The sequence below is a fragment of the Labeo rohita genome, chromosome 25 (assembly GCF_022985175.1).
Source record: "Labeo rohita strain BAU-BD-2019 chromosome 25, IGBB_LRoh.1.0, whole genome shotgun sequence".
NCBI lineage: Eukaryota > Metazoa > Chordata > Actinopteri > Cypriniformes > Cyprinidae > Labeo > Labeo rohita.
In genome coordinates this window covers 16,131,510-16,143,650 of record NC_066893.1, presented here as the reverse complement: position 1 = coordinate 16,143,650, position 12,141 = coordinate 16,131,510, and positions in this window count along the sequence as shown.

The window sequence follows — 12,141 nt, the reverse complement described above, 5'->3', positions numbered from 1 at the left end:
TATATATATATGTATGTATGTATGTATGTATGTATGTATGTATGTATGTATGTATATAATTTAATGTAACAAATTGTATGTGTGTGTGTTATTATTAATATTATTACATTTATTTTTTTTATATAACAGCCTTTCAGTGAAGCAAACATGGCTTAATTTTTTTACATATTTTTGTTAATATATTTGTTTGTTATTTGTTATTTATATTATTTATATTATTTATATTAATTATTTTTGATATGAACATCCTATTTTTTCAAATATTCACATCAATATTTATAATAATATTACCAAATTAAATTATATTTTCCCTTCAAGTATTTGTCAGTTAAGCAAACATAGCTTTTTTTTTTTTTTTTAAATATCCACATGAATACTTCTGGTCAGTTAATGTGTTTTCCACATGTGCTTTTTGCATGCTCTGTGAATATTTAATTTATTATTTTATTTTATTTTTTAGCATTATTATTTTTATTTACCTTAAATTTGTCCCATTGATGTTTGAATGTGGTTTTATAGAGAAGACCTTGGCAAGAAAAACTGCAAGCAGATCCAGCCCGGAAAAAGATATTACATAAATACGCAAAGAAAAAAAATACAAGGAAGAAAGAATTGTTACCACATTTACAATAAAACAAAGGCATTTCAGTACAAATCACTCCGAAAATAATTTAGTTCCCATATTTTATATCCCACTATATCCCATTTCCCATATTCTGTGAAGATGAAGATTTCAGCAAGGATGCTGCTTCAGAAGGTTTTTAGTTGGAGTTTGTCTCTATAAAGGCAAAAACACCAAGACTAATGTCTTTCCTGAATGAGCAGAGCAATGAAAGCTGTCAAAGAAATGAAGGCTGAGCTTCCACTGTCGTTTTTGGTCTTGCGATTCACCCTCTTGCCCTCGCTCTTTTAGAAGGTGTCATCGGGGACTGACCACACATGACTGATGCTCGTCTATCCTGAAATCAGTCGAGGGGAAAAGATCGTAACACGGAGGTCCCTGACAAAAGGGTACGAAATTGCAATCTGCAAGAAAAGATGATTGATGGCTCTTTAATCAGTGTCCTGCTGCACAAAGGCTTCCTGACGTGTGGAGCGACCTGGGTTCACATCGGTGTGAGGGGTCTAAACTTTTAAAATGATGCTTGTCATACTGTGCTTTTTACCGGAGTCAGCGGGCGAGGACTGATGATAGAAAAGATGCTCCTGCCAGTTGGCAGGTGGAGATCACAATTACTGACAGCTGGTAGTGAGAGTTGATTGCTAAAGACACATGGAGAACTTCAGTCAGGAAGATTCAAGAAATGAGAGCTTTCTAAAGTTGCTGATAAGAATGGAGTACTTACTGGACGCATTTGTGTAGTTTGTCTGAAATACAATTTTAAAATCTTAGTAGTATGCAGCAAGAGTTATATATATTATATATATATATTTATATATAATAGCACTATTTATAAAATAGTAATGAAAGTAATGAATGAAATTCAGCTTTATGAAACATTGTAGGGTTGTCACAATATCAGCATGTCAGTAATACTAGTCAAATTTCACAATTCTTATTATTTTTGATACCACAGTAAAAACTACAACTGAACACACTTTTTTATTCTAAACAGTTAAATACTTACATTGAAACAACTCAAATATTTGTTTATTTTAAAATATTTGTTAATATTTATATTAATTAAAAAAAATAAGTATTTGTCAGTAAACTAAAATAGCTTCTCCTTTGTTAAAATATTTACATATTAAAATTACATTAATATTAATTTTAAGAATTAATGTTATTATAATCGTTTCGTTTTTAACTATGTTAATATTTATATTAAAATAAACTAATTAAATTATACTTGGCCTAAGTATTTGTCAATGAATCAAACACTGATTCTTTAAAAAAATATTTGTTAAATTAAAATTAAATGATTTTAGCCTTCAAGTATTTTTTAGTTTTTAAATATTTACGTTAATATAAATATTATCTAAATACATTTTTTTTATTCAGCTTTTAATTATGTCAGTAAAGCAAACATGGCAAACATTTTAAATGTTAATGTTAATATTTATATTAAAATAAACTAATTAAATTATACTTTGCCTAAGTATTCGTAAGCAAACATTGCTTCTTTTTCAAAATATTTATGTGAATATTTTATTTATATTAACAAATTAAATTATATTTAGCCTTCAAGTATTTTTCAGTTAAACAAATATTGCTTCATTGTTTTAAACTGTTTGTTAATATATATATATATATATATATATATATATATATATATATATATATATATATATATATATAAAATATATATATGTATGTTAATTTGGCCTTTAAGTATTTTTCAGTTGAACAAATATTGCTTAATTTGTTTTAAATATTTACATTAATATTAATATCATCAAAAAAAAATTACCTAGCCTTTAATTTTGTCAATATAGCAAACATGGATTCATTTTTAAATATTTACATTAATTAATATATATATATATATATATACATAATATTATGGAATATATAAAATTAAATTATACTTGGCCCAAGTATTTGTCAGTTAAGCAAACACTGATCCTTTTTTAAAAAAAAAAAAAATATATATATATATATATATATATATGAATATTATATTATATTATTATATTATATATATATTAACAAATAAATTTATTTGGCATCCAAGTATTTTTGAACGAAACAAACATTGCTTCATTTGTTTGTTTGTTTTCTATTTTTTAATACAATTTAATTTGGTAATAATACTATTATAAATATTAATGTGAATATTTAAAAAAAAAAAAAAAAAAAAAAAAGATATATTTGCTTAACTGACAAAAACTTCAATAAAGCCGAAATAAAATAAAACATGAATATTATATGAAAAACTGAAAATGTTGCCTTAAACAAGACTTTAACTTAAATTAAACAAAATTTTTACTTAAATTAAAATTGTAACTAAAATTTACTACCTGCAAAAAAAGTAAAACCAATATAAAAATAATTTAAAAATGAAATATGAAATATTTTTATTAATCAAAAAACAAAAACTAATAAAAGTGACAAATACAAAATTTAAATGGAAAATCTGAGTATAAAAGAAGCTATTTGAAAATATATATATAATTTTTTATTTTTACAGTAATAGTAGCATACTAGTTTAGCAAGTAGTGATGGGTTGTTCTTGAACGATTCGTTCATTTTGAACTAATTATTAATGTGACTCGGGAAGAACGAGTCGTCTCGGGGAGTGATTCGTTCATTCGCGCACGCGCAACATCCTGTTAGGTTCTGTACTGGAATTAGTTCACCTATTTCGAGTCTTTCGAGTCGTTCGTTCATCTTATGGGTCTGTCACGTGATGAACGAACGACTCAAACCCGAAGACTCGAGAGATGAACTAATCAATTCTCTTTCAGGCTCAGACTGCATTGGTTAAGCTTATGGGGCTGTCACATGATGAACGAACGACTCAAACCCGAAAACTTGTCAGATAAGAGGTGAGGTGAGCTAATCATAGACTAAAGTCCCAGGTAAACAGGGTGTTTTAGTTGTTATTAGAAACATTAGTTTTGTAAATTGACCGCAGTTAGACCTCCTCCTGCCATTAGACCCATCAGTGTTTACCTAATGCAACCTGAAATTGTTCGATGACAGGACGTGCTAATGGCTCACATTGCTAATCAAGGAGCTGGCACTCAGGGGTAGAGGAACTGTCAAGGGTGAAGAGGAAAGTGTTTCCAGTAACCGCTGTGTTCTGTGGGCCCCACCGCTTCCTAATTACTGCCAGCATTATGAATTATTTAACAGCGTGATCTCTGTGATGTGCAAAACTGAGGCAAACTCTGTGTGCTCAGATCATTCCATGGGGCCGATCTGTCACCACACGGTAGGGCGCTTTAGTAGCGCAGGCGGCGTGGGAATTACTATCCTGTCCAGCGATGTCTCTTATCTCGATGCGCCTTTTCTCTTAATTCGCTCTTAAGTCTTAAAATCTAATTATGCTCATTTACTGGTTCCGGTAATGGGGCTCTAATCAGACTGCCTTAATCAATGGTATCCGGCTGATGGAGTGTTAATGCAGAGCCCTTTAGGGCCAGAGGCCTTATGTGCACACCACACTCGAAGCAAATATTCTTATTGCGTTACCTCTCTTTAGTTTACTCACAGGAGGTGATGTACCTGTGTCACTTGGGCAAATAAAAATCATTGTGCAATGCTTTCCTTTATTTTCTGATACAAACGGATGTATAAAATCGGGCGTGTAAATAAGTTCTTCGCTAACTGGCTTGCGTGACAACACGATGCATCATGCGACTTTTCCGCTCAAGTTTAAATTTTTCAAGTTTGGGCATTCACGATAATCGCATCGCCCAATTCGTGTCTTTTGCATCAGCCCATGTGATTTTGCGTCTGTTCGTATCTATACACTGAGTTTGTATGTAATCTACTCGTGCAAATAATTAAATTAGCTTTTGCACACCAAATACGAATATTCTCATTGCATAATTGCTTTAGATTAGTCACGGGATGTTTTTTGCGTCACTCGCGTGAATAAAATCATCATGTAATACTTTCCTATATTTTTCTGATTCAACCGTCAATAAGTTCTTCGCAAACTGGCTTGAGCGAATTTTCGGCTCGAGTTGAAATTTTTCAACTTGCACAGAAGACACGGTCAGACACGTCACCCAGTTCGTGTTATTTCCGTCGCCCCGCGTGATTTCAAGTCTATTCTCATCTTTGCACTGACTTTATATGTAATCTACTCATGCAAATAGTGTGCAAACACTATTATAAAGTGTGCACTGCACAGATTTTCAAAAACAATTTAATTTGGTAATAATACTATTATAAATATTAATGTGAATATTTAAAAAATAATAAAAAAAAAGCTATGTTTGCTTAACTGAAAAATATTGACAAATACTTTAATAAAGCTGAAATAAAATAAAACATGAAAATTTAAATTGTAACTAAAATTTACTACCTGCAAATAAAAGTAAAACTGATATAAAAATAACATAAAAATGACTTGAAATATTTTTATTAAGAAAAATATTAAGTAATATTCTACAAAACAAAAACTAATGAAAAGTGACAAATACAAACCTTTAATAAGTTCTTCGCTGATTGGCTTGAGCGAATTTTCGGCTCGAGTTGAAATTTTTCAACCTGCACGGAAAACACGATATCGTGCACTTGTGTCAGCTGCGTCACCCAATTCGTGTTGTTTCCATCGTCCCGCATGGAAATGTCAAATTAGCCGTGTCAATAAGTTCTTCGCTGATTTGCTTGCGTGACAATGCATCATGCAAATTGTCTGCTCAAGTTGAAATTTTTCAACTTGCTCAGAAGGCACGATATCACACGTTTGCGCTATTCACGTCTTTGCATTGACTTTGAATGTGATCTCCTCGCACGAATAGTTAAATTCACTTTTGGTGTGCACACACTATTGGTAAGGTCTGAAGATTCAAAAGTGATTCAAGATTCATTGCTTTTTTTAATTGTACTGTAGGTTTTACCATGGTGCACAAATGGTCTCCTGAGTTGGTTTCATTAACTAAAACTATTATAAAATAATTTTGTTTAATGAAATGAAGTTAAAATTGAAAAACAAAAATTAATATATTAGATGACAAACTGAAACTAAACAAAAAAAATGAAATGTTGCCTTTAACTAAACTAAAACGTACTAACTGCAATAAAATTAAAACTGATATAAAAATAAGAAGTATTTAGAAATATTTTAACAAAATAAAAACTAGTAAATTACTAAAATGTAGATTTAACATCAAAGCTTAAAATCTAAATATAAAAGTCTACCCATATGATTATATTTTTTTCTATTTTGAAATGGCTTTTATATTTAGCTTTTCAGTTTGAAAAGAAGTGTTTTATGCTCACCAAGGTTGCCTTTAATTGGTTAAAAATATAGCAAAAACTGTGAAATATTATTATAATGTATCAAACTGTTTTCTATTTTAATATATGTTTAAATATAATTTATTTCTGTGATGCAAAGCTGAGTATTCAGTATCATTACTCCAGTGTCACATGATCCTTCAGAAATCATTCTAATATACTGATTTGCGGTTCAAGAAACATTTAAAATTTTTATCAGTGTTAAAAACATTTTGTGAAACCACAAGTTTTTTAATGAACAAAGTTTGAAAGAATATAATGTTTTTTAAACTTTTGTAACATTATAAATGTTTACTGTAACTTTTGATTAATTTAGTGCATCCTTGCTGAATAAAGGTATTTAAAAAATCGTACCCCCCAAAAATGTTACTTTTAGAAAGTACCTAGAGAAAACACCACCGTTAATTCATCAACAGAACAAAACCATTGGTGAGACAATCACTTATAATCTACGCAAGCATTAATCACACACTGAGAAAACTTTTCACCGAGGTGATTCACACTGTTCTTAGCCTCTGTTGCTAAGTGGTAAATCGGTTAAATTAACATCTATAATAAACCAATGAACTATACCGAACAATATTGAGTGGGAGAGAAACATTCATATTTTCTGATTATTCTCCACCTACACACCTGTTCAAATACAATTTGGGGAGTCATTCTATATTTGCATTCATCTGCCATTGGTTGCATTCGCAGCAGTGTTATATAACGCCAGTGTGCTTAGTAACTAATAACTTTTCTTGCGCAGCAACATCTGCTATAGGATCTGGAGCATTTTGAAGATTTAAAATAATGATATCAATAAGAGGTATTTTCATTTGCATATGATCATTTGACAATGTGTCACACCTCTAATAGTTTTTGCTTCGTATATTTCTGTGGTGATTTGACTTAGACATTCATTATTAGATGTTCAGTTTTAAAGGGAACCCTGGGTATTAAGACTTGTATGGCTTAATATAACATAAATGATGTCTCTTACTAAAATATTTAGTAGAAAGATTTACATTATTTAAAAAATCCACATTGTTTTACACATATTTTGGACTATGAAGAGCGTCATTATGACGTGAGAAGTTTGTGCGCCGTGAGCTACTGCCACTACCTTTTTCTATTTTTACCACAGCACAATTCAGAATACACAACTCTGAAAATAAAATACTGATACGATGACCACAGCTACTGAAAGAGCTTACAGGTAGTAATGGATGTGTAGTTTAAGTGTAGGCTTAACACAAATGTCGTACCATCAATTTTCAAATGAAATCCACGCTAAGAAACAGCGACTGCGGCATCAGGAGTCGGCATGTTTACATCCTACCAGAATGGCATCTAGCGTTTCTTGTCTCTGCCGTTTGTAATCTCTTTCAGTAGCTGTGATCTACTAAAAACTTCAAAGACATCAGAGCTAAAGTGGAGAGAACAAATACGCAGGTCTTTGGGATTTTTTATTTGTCCACAAGCATTTTCCTATTCTTTTCTCCTTTTCTTATTAAGGAAAAGCAGTGAAGACTTGCATCGCTTCTCTTGTTGCCCTTCAACAGAAAATTACAACCAAAAGCCGCACAATGCAGCATTGTGTCAGTATTTTATTGTATTTTATTGTGAGTTGTGGTAAAAATAGCAGTAGCTCACTGAGTCACATCATTACATAGTCACAACATAGTCCAAAATATGTATAAAATGAAGTTGATATTTTATATAGTCTTTCATGGGTTTTCTACTACATATTTCAGTAAGAGACATCATTTCTGTTAGGTTAAGTCATAAAGGGGTCATCGGATGCCCATTCTCCACAAGTTGATATGACTCTTTAGGGTCTTAATGAAAAGTCTATAATATACTTTGGTTAAAAATTCTCAATGGTTGTGTAAAACAACACTCTTTTTACCTTGCCAAAATCAGATTTGCAAAAATCATCTCATTCTGGTGGAGGCTGCTTTAAATGCAAGTGAGCTCTGCTCGCCCCACCCCTCTCTTCTCGCTGTGGAGTGACGAGCCTGTTTACTGTGTTGTGAATTTTTTCTTAGAGACCAGGAGACGTTTTGGATATCTTGAAGCAGAAGTTTCTCTTTATTCAGATACTCGCTGCTTAGCGCTGCAGTCATCAAAGTCGTCTTACAAAATCTCAGCACAGCAAAGTATATAGGTTTGAAAGGGGGAGGAGTACATAGAAGTGGAATCAATCTAAACAAAGCATGCAAATGTGGTACAGGAAAACAGCTCAGTTAAAGATTTTTCCCAGCCTTGATCTATTTAGCATACAAGTGTCACTCAAATGCATAGGAGCTTAAACAAAAGGCACAGTTGTACCTTGAGCTTAGAATTCACACTTAACTTGGGAAACCTGCCAGATGTTCAGGAACTGCATAAAGACACAAGATTACTGTCTCAGGGCCTGGGCTGCCTGCTCTTAGACTGTCACAATATACATAACTTTTTCAGTTCATGTTGTTATATTGGAACCTATAACAAATATGCATAGGATCAGCATATTTTAAACACATTCTTAAATTTGTAATCCCACAACTGTAATCTTTAATATTCACATTCACATTAATGTTCAAACAACATGGAAAAGTGAACTTAGCATCCGATGACCCCTTTAATAATGTGAAAGGGCGATATGTAGAAAAGTTGTACTAGCCTGGTTTAGGCAATGTTTACACAACTCCAACAAAACGTTGTTTTGGTTGTTTCTTTACCTGACAACAGAGTTTCAGGTGGGCCAAAAAATACTATCTTTTGAAAATGTTTTAAAGTGACAGTTTTTGAAGATACCATTGCCTTCTCAGTGTAAACTATGAAAATTTGTGAAAAAGGTGCCATGCACATGTGGTTTTATGTGTCTATAGGAATGCGTTTATAATACAGCATTTTTAGCCACGTTCACTGATCTGTGTGAACTGGGATGTTGATTATTTATATACTTAAATATACATTTCTTTGTGGCGAAAGAAGGTTCTTCACATTATAAAAAGGTAAGAAAGAGATGGTTCTTTAAAGAACCTTTGACTTAATGGTTCTTTGTGGAACCAAAAATGGTTCTTCTATGGCATTGCTGTGAAGAACCTTTGAAAGCACCTTTATTTTTAAGAGTGTATGCAGGGTCAGAAAGTTCTCGGATTTCATCATAAATATGTTAATTTGTGTTCCAAAGATGAACAAAGGTGTTACAGGTTTGGAACGACATAAGGGTGAGTAATTTTTTGGCTAAACTAACCCTTAAGTTCGAGAGCGCATGTCGCAGTGGGCTGTTGCAGTTTTGTGATTGGTGGAAATTTATTCAAAATCATGGGTAATGTAGTTTTTCCATCAGAAATTCCACTGATTAACATGATTATTTAAAAAAAATAGAATAAGTGTGGACTGAAGGCTTCAACAATGTCATATCATCGATTAACAACCTTGTAATTCACTGTAGTTTTGTCTTTAATAGTTTTTAATTTATTATTCAAAATCAATTGCCCTATGGAGAAAATGTATTGTTTTTTTTACTTCCGGAACTCTAAGAAAGTGAAAGGCAATTCAGCCTCCAGAGCTCCAAACATAGGGTGACCAGACGTGCCACTTCCCGGGGACATGTTCAACACATGCTTTTCTAAATTGTCTCAAATAACCAGGTGTTGCTTATTTGCGTTGCGCCGATTGATTATTGTGTGACAAAGTACAGTGAGAGCTATAGAGAGCAGAGCAGATGCTCCATGCGATCATTGGTGTCATGTAATGATCGATCGGCGCAGTACAAACAACCAACACCTGGTTAATTTTTGCAATATAGAAATCCTGTGCTGAACATGTCCCCGGGAAATAGCACGTCTGGTCACCCTTACCAAAAAAATTCTGGGGTGAACTTTCCTTTCAAAATAAAAGCCTTGAATTTATATTTGGGATCGTCTTACACTCGGTCATGTCTTCTAAAAAGAAGACTAGCTATAGATTGCACTGTTTTTTGTGAAACTCTGCAGCTGTTGCACACCATGTCTTCGGTAACAGAGTAGCAGTCCAGTTACAGTGACAATTCTCCCCACTCCACACTACTACAACCCCCGCACACCTGTTCCGACGGCAAGCTGGATGATATATCCATGCATGATTTGGTTAATTACCTCAATTCTTCTACTTTTGCACCTTTAAATTAAACTTGAGAGTGGGTGTGTTACCAAGGGTCGCATCCAATTAAGCCAGAATATGATATGGCAATGTGTGATTTTCTCTGCTAATATGTGCATGCTAAAGAGAACACATTCTAGTGCTTTCTAAATCAGATTATAGGTTACACAAACATATGTTGAAGCCTCCGAGGCTCAAATGGTAGACTAGCTAATCAGTTTTGCAATTGAAACATCACTGACATCAGGTGCATGTTACTGTGGTCCATTGGAAATATTACTGATGGTTCATTTAGCCAAGTAAGGTATTCATACTGTATGTGACTTCAGGCTTATTTTGATGCAAAATAGAAACCATGATATCCTTAACTACAGGTTTGTGATTTTATTTTTCATCTCTCCATCCTCTTTATAATCCTCACAAGCTATATATCCTCTCTGATTACAGTTCAGAGGTGAATTGCAGCCCATGTGTGCTTCCAGCTTTAAATGGAAGCCAATTAGGTGAGCAATGCTATGGTTACATGTCCCTGATTTACAACCCAGGGGAATTCCTGAATATTAGGGTTTCGCAGTTAACACGCATCACTTATTTGAAAAGCCTGTGAAGGATTGATCATCTATCCGGTTTAACCGTCAAGGGAATTCCATGCTCTCACAATTACCCAATAAAAGTTTGTTATTGGCTGCTAAGAACGCAATTCATACACAGAAGAATTAAGGCTCTGTTCTACGGCTATATCACTGTTCAAACAATACAATGATACCCCCATGATCACTCGTTGTACACGCACAAACATTTTTGCATGTTAATACACTTTAATGCACATAAAAATCCACTATAAATACATGCAGATACAGTTTAAATACACCTTGCAAATTCTGCAAAATGTTAATTATTTTACCAAAATAAGAGAGATCATGCAAAATGCATGTTATTTTTTATTTAGTACTGACCTGAATAAGATATTTCATAGAAAACATCTAGTCCACAAGACAAAATTTGTTGAAATTATAAAAATGACTCTATCTTTATTCTTATTACTGTTTTTTTACCTTAATGATCCACAGCTGTTTTTTGTGTAGTGATAGTTGTTTGTAAGTCCCTTGTTTGTCCTGAACAGTTAAACTGCCCACTGTTCTTCAGAAAAATCCTTCAAGTCCCACAAAATTTTTGTTTTGTTTTTTGTTTTTTCAAATTTTTGTGTATTTCAACCCTTTCCGAAAATGACTGTATGTTTTTGAGATCCATCTTTTCACACTGAGGACAACTAAGGGACTCTTATTTTGCCTAAACATCTTCTTTTTTTTCATTTTAGTACTGCCTTTCAGAAGCTACAGAAGATACTTACATGTTTCCCAGAGGACAAAATAAGTTACATTTACCCTGATCTTCAAATTCAAAAGGTTTTAATGAATTGTTTTGTTTTACTTCTGAAGCATCAGTGAGCTTTTGAACCTTCTGTAATAGTTGCATATGATTCCCTCAGTTGTCCTCAGTGTGAAAACATGGGTTCAGGACAAACATGGGACTTATAAACAACTATCACTAAACAAAACAAAAAAAAAAAGCTGTCATTCAGGTAACAACACAGTATTAAGTATCAAGATGTATGTAAAGTTTTGACTTCAACTGTATATATACAACTAAACCCTAATTCAGTTTTAAACATCAAGCACAATCTCTACACAACTTTTTTTTTTTTTGTCAAATTTTTTCAAATTTGTTCTCAGGTTTAATAATCATGCTAAATGAAGAAAAAAATGAAAAGCAATTAGCTATATAATCGTGCATAGGGCAGAGATATGAATAGGTTGATCAACATTTAAATGCACTGAGATTGCATTGCATTTTTCTTTCTAACTCTACAATTTTTTGTTGCAAATTCTCATGGTAGAAGTTGCACGATATGCCTTCATCCTCAGAAAATTATGAATAAAGTGTTGGGTAAGGCAACCAGACAGCGACACTTTCCCATAATCAGCTAAACAACACAATTACATTCGTAGAAAACACATACTTTGTGCTCAAAATGAGCATAAAATGCAAAACAATACGCCTAATTATGGATATTGAAGATCCATTTCCAAAAGCACAAAATAACATTT